Raw genomic sequence first — 12,497 nt, forward strand, 5'->3', positions numbered from 1 at the left:
ACTTTGAAGATCTTTTTTTTTCCTGTGAGAAGTTGAAATTGATTGATTGATTGAACCTTTTTTTTTTTTTGCACACAGCGGCAGAGGCATAAAGTGAAACGGTTTTATAAAACCGAGCTGAAGGCCCAGGACTGGGGCGATGGCACGCGTGCCCACAGAGAGAGCTCTGTGTGCCACCTGTGGCACGCGTGCCATAGGTTCGCCACCATGGGTATAGAGTCTCCTGCTCGAGCAGAGAGTTGGATTAGAAGATCTCCAAGGTCCCTTCCAATTTTGTTATTCTATGTTATTATTAAAATGGAACAGAGGAGTTGTAAACTATAGAAAGGAAGATCTTTATAAGGATTTTGAACAGGGGGACAGGAAAATCTAGCGCTTTGATCTACAGTCAGTATCTTGGGAAAATTGGATAAGTTTGATTGTGTGGGGAAACTTGTTCAATTGTTAAGACACTGTGCCTTTTAAAGGTTGTGGGGCACTGGGAATAGCCCTGATCACTTGTTAGAAAGTGGAAGAAAATTAATAGGATGAGGCACCATTGCGAGTTACTTTCTGGCAATTTTCTAATTAGGTCGGCCTTAGGCAATTGCATTGTGCCTCTAGTCAATTTCATTATGCCTTTATTAATGGTGAGCAATCCCCTTTTTTTTCTTTTTAGCAAGGATGGGATGTGAGGTGGGTGGGTAAGAGGAATAATTCCTTTGAGTCTGCCAGAATTTATATAGTGGATATCCGAACCTAGATCTTGTCATGTTTGCAAGGTCAGGGGGAACTGTTCTGGAAATAAATCCTCATCTCATTTCAGCCATAAAAATGCTTTCAAGGTAGACTGGTTGATCATCTGTCAATGTAGATTCTCAAAGATGCCATTGCTTTAAAGAGTTGCAAATGGGCTGCGTTCTCAACCCTGCTCACTCCGTTGCATCTTTCTGGAATCAAATCTGAAGCGCTGTAACGCCGTCATGTACATTTCACAATTTCTCTCCGAACGTATTTAACTCTAGATGTGAATGGGATATATATCAACGGGATTGATGGTAAAACATTGCAGCTGTAATATATTCAAACAAGTCTGCCCCTCCAGCATAGAATTGGATGGAATCCTTCCAATAATAAGATTTTTTTCCCCCATAAGATAACCCATAATTGTTGTTTCTGGCTGGGCCATAAATCCAATCGAACAGGTTTTACTTTTAGGATATTTAAGGCAGAAATTGCTAGTTCAAGAATAATGCTGGAGGTGCAAAATTGTGCTATAATACAACTAATACATTTCATCTACAAGTTCTCGTACCCATAATGCATATGTGTGTGCGCATCTAACTGCTGCACCACCATGTTGTTCTTTTTTTTTAACCCATCTTGCAAGATAGAAAAGACAATGTTTTGCATTAGTTTTCAAATAAAAGGGAAGAACATTAATTAAAAAAAATGCTCATGTGTGTGGATCAGAGTTCTTGCATTCATCTAATTTATGAAGTGGCCAGATGTATCGGCATGTGTGCAAGGCTTATCTTCTCTAGTGCACTCAATTCTGGCTTGCAGCTTCCATGATTTCCTCTGCTTCTATTAACTTCTAAGGAAAAACATTATGATTTCCAATAAAGGAGAATATTTATAGCTCAGGGTTGAACTGTGGGGTCCTTGGTGCTCTCTGAGCTGGGTTGCTTTCTTGCAGACATTTCATTACCCAACTAGGTAACATCATCCATGCAGAAACTAGTAAGAGCAAGAGCAGTTAGACTTATATGGGGATGCAGACAACGAAATGCATATTAGTTTACAAGATCTTGTTTCTTTCTTTCATTTATTCTGTTTTTCCATAGCTGTTCTATTGTCTTATGCATTACAGGCAGTCCATTACTGTCACAAGTCACAGTGGTTGTTAACCGGGTGATCCCGTGACTGACTTGATTTTATGAGCTTTTTATTAAGTGAATCGTTATGGTCATTAATCTGTGGTCGTTAAGCAAACGCCACAGCAATAACAATAGCACTTAGATTTATATACCACTCCATAGTTCTTTACAGCCCTCTCTAAGTGGTTTACAGAGTCAGCATATTGCCCCCAACAATCTGGGTCCTCATTTTATCTACCTCGGAAGGATGGAAGGCTGAGTCAACCTTGAACTGATCAGGATCGAACTGCTGGCAGTTGGCAGAATTAGCCTGTAATACTGTATTCTAACCACTGTGCCACCATGGCTCTGTAACTGGATTACTGTTAATAGAGCAGACAGGGAGTGCTGAACATATGACCAAACTAAGACCAGAATTTCCATGGCTAAGCAAGGCAATGAACTAAGTTTTACAAACTTTTTTAAAAAAAGTTGTTAAGCGAATCACTTCAGTTAAGAGAACCATATGGTGGTTAAGTACATCTGACTTCTCCTACTGACTTTGCTTGTCGGAAGCTGGATGGGCAGGTGGCAAATGTTGATCACATGATCTCAGGGCACAGCAACTACCATAAATAAATGCTGGTATTTATCAAATTCCCAAACATTGATCACATGACTGTGGAGATGCCGCAACGGTTGTAAGCATGGGAATTGGGTGTAAGTCCTTTTTTTGAGTGCCGTTGCAATAGCCAATGGTACTAAATGAACGGTCGTAAGCTGAGTACAACTTGTAGCCACTAAAGACTGACTTGTGAACTGGGTAGCATCCAGGTTAAACCTTACTTCTCTGTTGGTCTCAACATGCAGAGCTCCCTCTCTCCGTCTGCGGTGTGGAAGATAATAATTCAGAGATATTTTGCAGGGCTCTTGTAAAGAATTCAATTGAACCATCCATGAAAGTGCTGGACAAATGTTATGTCTCATTATAGGCCTATCAATACTCGGCAGATGCTCCATGAATCTCTTACATGCCCTCCTTATTGTTCTTTTTTCCCTCTTAGCCAACACTATTTCTTGTTTCCTTTCCAAAGTAAAGACCCAAGCAGGAATATTTGTCAAATCTGACTCACCCAGAGCAGCTTTCTATTGTTCAACACTGAAACTGCCAATTAAGAGCCATTCAGACCTGTATGAATCATATTTATGAGCTCCTGGTTGCTTGTAATTGTTTTATTGATACTGGACCCAGTACCAGAGAGCACCTATTAATCAATAGAAAGCAGAATCCCAGTGAACGGACTTGCATGTATAGGTAGTCTTTGATTTACAACTGTTCATTTAGTGACAGTTCAAAGTTATAACAACACTGAAAATAGTGACTCAGGACTGTTTCTACAATGATTACAACATCCCCATGGTTGCGTAATCAAAATTCAAATGCTTGGCAACTGACTCATACTTATGACAGTTGCAGTGTCCCAAGGTCATTTGATCATAAGCAAAGTCCATGGGAAAGCCACACTTGGAATACTGCATCCAGTTTTGGTCACCACGATGTAAAAAAGATGTTGAGACTCTAGAAAGAGTACAGAGAAGAGCAACAAAGATGATCAGGGGATTGGAGGCTAAAACATCTGAAGAACGGTTGCAAGAATTGGGTACGTCTAATTTAATGAAAAGAAGGACCAGCGGAGACACGATAGCAATGTTGCAATATTTGAGAGGCTGCCATAAAGAAGAGGGGTTCAAGCTATTCTCCAAAGTGCCTAAAGGCAGGACAAGAAGCAGTGGACAGAAACTAATCAAGGAGAGAAGCAACCTAGAAACAAAGAGAAATTTCCTGATAGTAAGAACAATTACCACTGGAATGAAATTGTGGGTGCTCCAACACTGGAGGTTTTTAAGAAGAGATAGGACAAGTCTTTGTCTGAAATGATATAGGGTTTCCTGCCTGAGCAGGGGGTTGAACTAGAAGACCTCCAAGGTCCCTTCCAACTCTGTTATTCTATTTTGTTATTCTGTTAATGCATAAGGGAAAGTGTTTCTGTTCAACTTTTTATGTCAACTCATCCAATTCACACATTCTCAAACCAACATGTAAACTGGAATGTATTTCTTAGGCTGACATGCTAATCAAATCCAGCACCATTCAGGATTCAGATGTGCAGTCTCCAGTACAGAAAAGGTAACTTCTAATTCATAAAGTATCCTTCAATTGATCTAAATATACAATCCGATTATTGTTTATGGCTCCTTTGTCAGGTCCTGCAGCCAGTCTGAGATTCCTGCCTCTGCGTTTCCCAAAACACTTGTACACCCAACTGTTTAGATTCTCACATTCTGACAGGATTTGGGCTATTGCCTTGGTAAGGCCACACTTGGAATACTGCATCCAGTTTTGGTCACCACGATGTAAAAAAGATGTTGAGACGGGCAACAAATGATGATTAGGGGACTGGAGGCTAAAACATATAAGGAACAGTTGCTGGAATTGGGTATGTCTAGTTTAATGAAGAGAAGGACGAGGGGGGACATGATAGCAGTGTTCCAATATCTCAGGGGCTACCACAAAGAAGAGGGAGTCAAGCTATTCTCCAAAGCGCCTGAAGGCAGGACAAGAAGCAATGGGTGGAAACTAATCAAGGAGAGAAGCAACCTAGAACTAAGGAGAAACTTCCTGACAGTTAGAACAATTAACCAGTGGAACAACCTGCCTCCAGAAGCGGTGACTGCTCCAACACTGGAAATTTTTAAGAAGAGACTGGACAGGCATTTGTCTGAAATGGTATAGGGTTACCTGCCTGAGCAGGGGTTGGACTTGATGACCTCCAAGGTCCCTTCCAACTTTATTATTATTATTATTATTATTATTATTATTATTATTACTACTACTACTACTACTACTACTATTATTATTATTATTATTATTATTATTATTATTATTATTATTATTATTATTATGAATCATTGCACAGTCAGCCACATGTTCAGACTGGATTTGGCATTTTGTCTACCTATCGAGTCCTTACCAAGGACTTGGGATAGGCAGATGTGGATGTTTGATGGTATTACAGATATCGTCTCAGGATGGAAGCAGTTCCTAGTAAGGCCACCTTTTGCAATTGACTAATGGTGAATTTGTCAATGCCAATGGTGTTCAAGTGGTGGTCCAGTTGTTTTGGGATTGCACCCAAGGCACCCATTACTATTGGTACTACCCTTGCTTGCCTTTGCCACAGTCTTTCTATTTCTATTTGTAGGTCTTTGTATTTTGTTATCTTCTCCAGTTCTTTCTCGTCTATTATTACTATTATTACTATTATTATTATTATTATTATTATTATTAAAAAACCATGCTACTAACTTAACAACTGCAGTGATGCACTTAACAACCTTCGTTTAGTAACAGAAGTTTGGGGCTCAATCGTGGTCGTAAATCGAGGCCTGCCTATATGGATTCTGAATCCAAGCAGATGCATTTCAGCAACACCATCCCAATGCGTTCCATTTCGCCTTGCATGTTTTTATGACTTGATTGTTTAGCTTTCCCTTTTTTTTTCTCCCAGTTGTTGTACAATTGCTTTCTTTCTCTGCTGTTGGCAGGGCAGAAAAGCCTGCTGCTCTCCTTTGTGAACACACAGGGAAGGCCTTGTCCTTTCATGGAACACGAAACTGATTTTCTTTCTGCGCTCTGTGCAGTACGTGTGTGTTTATATTGAGTAGCACTTGTCAGCTTTGTGCCTGCTATCATTTGCAGACTTGTTTAGAAATAACGAGAGTTCTAATACAATAGAGCCGTGGTGGTGTAGTGCTTACCATGCAGTATTGCAGGCAAACTCTGCCCACATCCAGCAGTTCGATCCTGACCAGCTCAAGGTTGACTCAAGCTTTCCATCCTTCTGAGATTGGTAAAATGAGGGCCCAGATTGTGGGGGGCCATATGCTGATTCTTAGAGAAGGCTGTAAAGCACTATGGAGTGGTGTATAAATCTAAACACTATTGCTATTATACCATATCTGGAGGGGGCAGGATGCAAAAGCTGCAATAGAGCTATTCCTACAGCTTCAGAATAACAGAATAATAGAGTTGGAAGGGATCTTGGAGGTCTTCTAGTCCAACCCCCTGCTCAAGCAGGAGAGCTTATACTATTTCAGACAAATGGCTGTCCAGTCTCTTCTTAAAAATCTCCAGTGTTGGAGCACCCACAACTTCGGAAGGCAAAATGTTCTACTGGTTAATTGTTCTAACTGTTAGGAAATTTCTCCTTGGTTCGAGGTTGCTTCTCTCCTTGATTAGTTTCCGTCCATTGCTTCTTGTCCTGCCTTCAGGTGGAAAATGGGTTGACCCTGTCTTCTTGGTGGCAGCCCCTTAGATATTACACCACCCTTAGTCCTTCTTTTCATTTCAGCATCTCATTTTCATTTCAACAATCACCAGCCAGAACTTTTTGTTCTTCCAGCACAATTTCCTTTCTCCATTAAAATGGTGGGAAGTGATTGTATGACCTTGCAAATGTGGCCAAACTACAGTAATGGTCTGTAGTAAGTAAAGCTGAGCAACAGCTGCATAGGACAGAGACAATGACTAGCTAGCTATCTTCTCAGTCAGGCTTCTTCGGGTATTTCAATTATAGTCATCCAAAGTTACTTTTCCAAAAGGCAACTGGACTTTCTTGAGGTTTTTTTTTTCCTTGAAAATATTTTGCCTTTCATCCAAGAAGCTTCTTCGGTTCTTCAGAATTTCTACTCCAGAACTGAAGAAGCTTCTTGGGCATTAAATAAAATATTTTAAGGAAAAGAAAAAAGAAAATCCAGGTGCCTTTTGGAAAAGCATGTTTCAGGGAACCATGACCTGGATGATTGAGCGTCTCCGTAGACCAGTGGTTCTCAACCTTTTTAATGCCGCGACCCCCAACCGGTCGTAAGTCGAGGACTACTCAACCGGTCGTAAGTCGAGGACTACTCAACTGGTGCAGCACCGTTTGCAGAATGGGACTTTTGGCGGGCTCAGCAGGGCAGAGATAGCCTGGACAATTCCTATTGGCTTTTGAAAGCCAATAGAATTAGACTGTAAGGAAAAGGGGGGGGGGAAATGGCGGACTGCGTTGTTTGGTGACCCCCGTGAAATGGTCGTTTGACCCACAGGTTGAGAACCACTGCCGTAGACATTCAGTCACAGATATAATCAACTTTGCTAGCTGAACGTCTCCTCGCCACATTGAGTAGAACAAGAAAGCTGCTATGCTTTATTATATCTCTTCAATGATGGAAAAAAATAGCCCAAATCCTGTCAGAATGTGAGAATCTAAACAGTTGGGTGTACAAGTGTTTTGGGAAACGCAGAGGCAGGAATCTCAGACTGGCTGCAGGACCTGACAAAGGAGCCATAAACAATAATCGGATTGTATATTTAGATCAATTGAAGGATACTTTATGAATTAGAAGTTACCTTTTCTGTACTGGAGACTGCACATCTGAATCCTGAATGGTGCAGGATTTGATTAGCATGTCAGCCTAAGAAATACATTCCAGTTTACATGTTGGTTTGAGAATGTGTGAATTGGATGAGTTGACATAAAAAGTTGAACAGAAACACTTTCCCTTATGCATTAACAGAATAACAAAATAGAATAACAGAGTTGGAAGGGACCTTGGAGGTCTTCTAGTCCAACCCCCTGCTCAGGCAGGAAACCCTATATCATTTCAGACAAAGACTTGTCCTATCTCTTCTTAAAAACCTCCAGTGTTGGAGCACCCACAATTTCATTCCAGTGGTAATTGTTCTTACTATCAGGAAATTTCTCTTTGTTTCTAGGTTGCTTCTCTCCTTGATTAGTTTCTGCCCACTGCTTCTTGTCCTGCCTTCAGGCGCTTTGGAGAATAGCTTGACTCCCTCTTCTTTGTGGCAGCCTCTCAAATATTGCAATACTGCTATCATGTCTCCCCTGGTCCTTCTTTACATTAAATTAGACATACCCAATTCCTGCAACCGTTCTTCAGATGTTTTAGCCTCCAATCCCCTGATCATCTTCGTTGCTCTTCTCTGCACTCTTTCTAAAGTCTCAAAGTCATTTTTTATATTGTGGTGACCAAACCTTGATGCAATATCCCAAGAGTGGTCTTACCAAGGCATTATAAAATAGTATTAACACTTCACATGGATCTTGATTCTATAGTCTGTTAATGCAGCCTAGGAGTGAGAAAGGCTGAGCGGAAAAGAATTGAGGCCTTTGAACTATGGTGCTGGAGAAAAACTCCTGCGAGTCCCTTGGACTGCAAGGCGTTCAAACCGGTCAGTCTTAGAAGAGCTCAACCCTGACTGCTCTTTAGAAGGCCAGATCCTGAAGTTGAAACTCAAATACTTTGGCCACCTAATGAGAAGGAAGGGCTCACTGGAGAAGGGCCTAATGCTGGGAAAGATTGAGGGCAATAGAAGAAGGGGACGACAGAGAATGAGATGGCTGGATGGAGTCACTGAAGCAGTACGTGTGAACTTAAATGGACTCCAGAAGATGGTAGAGGACAGGAAGACCTGGAGGAACATTGTCCATGGGGTCGCGATGCGTCGGATACAACTTCGCAATTAACAACAACAACAACAAGGAGTGGGTTGGCGTTTTTATTGAGAGGATGATGCATGTCCTCCAATGCAGAAATGGCCATTCTCAGCCAGGTTTTACAAAACAGTCCCCGTTCAGAAAAAGGCCTGCTCCACCGTTGCAATCTGAACCTACTTTGTTTAGAAGTAAGTTCATTAAGATTTAGTCCCAGGTAAGAATGCATACAGGATTACCCTGGATGGCTTTGACATCAGCAGTGGTTGACCTTTAAAAACACCTCCTGGCTTTTAAACATTGTGATTATGGAAGGCAGAATAGATTCACCTTTGGATAATTTGAATGAAAAAAGCATTGCTTTCAACCCAACTCCACCAAGTAGGTTTTAGTGAGTGTCTAAAATCGGAAATAAAGGCAGGAGAAGGAAGCCCGAGGAGCTGTAATAATAAGAAGGAAGAAGGCAGGAAAGGTGTGATGGGGTTCAGAGGTATATGAATTAATCTATTTCATGGGGAAAAATGCTGTTTGATAACAGTGAATGTTCTAGCAAAGGGCTCTATTTCACACACCTACCTGAAATTTGCTATTATGCACATCCTGAATGGCACTGAAATCCCCTGCCGGATTTCTACCCTTTAATGTCTGTATAATAAAAAGCAATGTGTATTCTTAGCCCGCAGGTAATAAATAGGGAAGCATTCAAAAAAAAAAAAAAAAAACCTTTAAGAGGAAAACTGAGATCTTGTGGGATACGCATTACTCCATGCAATAAAAGAACACAAATCAAACAGAGGGGCTTGGGTGGGAAATGAGCACTGGAGCATACTGGGGATGCTAATGAAACCCACATCATGGGCAGCATTTGAAAGAGGGCCCCAAATGCTTGTCACTTCAAAGAATCAGCCTGGAAATGCTTCCTTCTTCTCTCATGCTTAGCCAGGTTCTGCTGGATGTTCAGCCTTGCAGGCTCATTGGCAGTCTAAGAACACAAACTATTTTTCTGCTTTTTGAAATCCCAGCGACTTTGGGCTATTCCTCTTGGCTTCTTTGAGTCTGGAGGGAAAGATATTAACATAAATTGGGTGTCCACCCCCCTCCCTCAGTCTGGCAGGGTTTGTTGCTGTCACACAATTTAATATGGGGTGCTTTCAGTCTGATGTAGTAATTAAAGGCATCCAGCCAGGAAACTGTGAGGTCCAGGCCCACCTTAGGCACAAAGCCAGCTGGCTGACCTTGAGCTGGTCCCTCTTTTCTCAGCCTTAGGAAGGAAGCAATGATAAACTACTTCTTCAAAACCTTGCCCAGAAAACTGCAGGAGCTCTTCCAGGCAGCCACCAGGTGTCAAGATTGACTGGAGGGCTCCCTTTCAGGGTAACCTACAATTGATGGATTCCTTGGTGTTCACCTCCCACCCAATGTTACCTATTCCCATCCACCAACTGAGCCGCAGAACACATGCCCCAATGGCGTTGAAGGTGCAACTTTTAATTTCTATTATTTATGAATTTGTTCAGTTCTATTATTATTATTATTATTTTCTGTGTGCTCCTCCTGACAGGACTATCAATCTTCCAGGAGCTCGAGAGTCCTCGGAAGTAATTCTATAAGTCACCAAAAGTCATCCCAATGTCAGAGGTATAATAGGAGATCAATATACCTATGTCAACAGTTTCCCCACCGTGCAACAAAGTCTGAATGGCAAGAAAGGCTGATTTGAAATACAAAGCATGGAAGCCCAAAACAGACAGCTGACGGTAGTCCAGATACCCATTTCCTTCCTTCCTTCCTTCCTTCCTTCCTTCCTTCCTTCCTTCCTTCCTTCCTTCCTTCCTTCCTTCCTTCCTCCTTCCTTCCTTCCTTCTGCCTACTCTCTCTCTCTCCCTCCCTTTCTTCCTTTCCTTCCTTCCTTCCGCCTACTCTCTCCCTCCCTCCCTCCCTCCCTCCCTCCCTTCCTTCCTTCCTTCCTTCCTTCCTTCCTTCCTTCCTTCCTTCCTTTCTCCTACCCGCTCTCTCCCTTCCTTCCTTCCTCCTACCCTCTCTCCCTCCCTTCTTCCCTCTCTTCTTTCCTTCCTTCCTTCCTTCCTTCCTTCCTTCCTTCCTTCCTTCCTTCCCTCCCCCCCTCTCTCCCTTTCTTCCTTCCTCCTACCCTCTCTCCCTCCCTTCTTCCCTCTCTTCCTTCCTTCTACCTACCCTCTCTCTCTCCCTCTCTCTCCTTTCCTTCCTTCCCTCTCTCTCTCTCCCTCTCTTCCTTCCTTCCGCTTAGCCTCTCTCTCCCTCTCTCTCTCTCTCTCCCTTCCTTCCTTCCTTCCTTCCTTCCTCCTACCCTCTCTCCCTCCCTTCTTCCCTCTCTTCCTTTATTCCTTCTTTCCTCCCTCCCTCCCTCCCTCCCTCCCTCCCTCTCTCTCTCCTTTCCTGGAAATGGTATTTGACCAGACAAAGAGCCTCAACTCCTTCCCACATTTGTGTTTGTGTCATGTGCTTGATAATGAAACATCTGCCAGAAAAACCACCAAGTTCAAGGGAGCACCAAGGACTCTACCTTGCAAGTCCCTACATCTTTTATTTCAACTTTTAATTGAAAGGGAAGAAGGACAGTGACACTTTTTCTAGTAGTTGAAGATAAATGCCACTCATATAGCGGACTCAGGTCCCCATCAAAAGATTGAAGAAATACTGAATTCAAAGGTGGGGTTTTAGCTTTGTTTTTCTTTGAAATCTGAAAGGATTCACTCATGTTTCCTTCCTGGACCATCAAAATAACTAATCCAGTTATTCTGTACAGATTCAGCACGGGTTAAATTGTTCTATCCCTCGAGATTTTACCTAATGAATGATCAAAGCAGCATTACTATGTATATATTTTTGCCAGCTGCCGTCCTAATTGAAATTTGTTTGGAATTCATAATAGCATTGGGTCATGTTCTACTTATAGCATTAAGTAGTGATTACATCTTATGCTTTTGTCTTTTAATTAGCTCTTTCAATTTTCCACGAGAAAGATTTTTTTTTCCTAGATGATAATTCATTTTGTATATAATGGAAACAGCCGAGCACCAGTCATCTTGAGTATCATCAAGTGTGTATAATTTAATTTATCAGATTGCAGGCCTGCTAAAGTTGGAGTAGTTGTTACATATCATGCACAATCATTGTCTTCTAATGATGCAGAGGGCCTGATGTCAAAGACCCCAAATAGGTTTGAGGATGTAAGAGGATAAAGGTCTCCATGCCATCCTTGCCACCCAGACACCTGCCAGCCCTGACCTGTCAGTAAACCTTAAACAATAACACAAAAAAAGCTTTTCCACCCATATTTGACACTTGGCGTGAAACTGACTAAAACTGACTAGGGAATTGACTAATAGCAGCTACTCAATTAAAAACATAAGAAATCGCCTCAAGGGGATTCCCCAGATCCAGACCCATCACCCAAGGTCAACAGCTGGACACACAAATAAATGAAGATTACCTCACCCCGCAGGCTGAGAAGATGGCATTTCCTTCCAATCAAACCTATCTTAACCTCTCAACCTTTTAAACAAGGCCTAAGCCTGTCATGGCCCCCTCAGAGGTCAGTTTAGAGGAGGAGGAGGAGGAGGAGGAGGAGGAGGAGGGAGAATTGGATCTGGGATCATCCAACAGGAAAGGGACTGAGGACGATGTTGTCCTGGGCCTCCTCCAGGTATTCCTTGTGAGGAGGGGTAAGGTGACTTCCAAGTAGCGTTGCAGCCCTTCTGTCAGGTCCCTTTGGAATGCTGCCAAAAGAAAAAGGAGTGGGAGCATGCTGGGATGTGGACCGAGGATGTTTCTGCATTGCTAGCCTTTGTTTCTACTTTTGCTTTGATCTATCTACCTGGGAATTTGGGAGGAGGGAATATCCGCGGGGCCATCTGTCTTCACTCCTGCTGGCTAGCAAGAACAAGGCGACTGGCAAGCGGCTGGTTATCACCTTTTTGGCTCGAAGTTCTCAAAACACCTTCACACCAGTGGATTGGCTCCTCATGGGCTGGGGCATTGGGGTGGAGCTGAAGAACAGGACTTTTAGCTTAATGCTTTTGTGCGGGAACTTCAGATTCTACCTTTTTACTCTGCAATCACT

This window comes from Crotalus tigris, unplaced genomic scaffold, assembly GCF_016545835.1.
Source record: "Crotalus tigris isolate CLP2741 ecotype Arizona unplaced genomic scaffold, ASM1654583v1 scf7180000021539.305371, whole genome shotgun sequence".
Classification (NCBI taxonomy): Eukaryota; Metazoa; Chordata; class Lepidosauria; order Squamata; family Viperidae; genus Crotalus; species Crotalus tigris.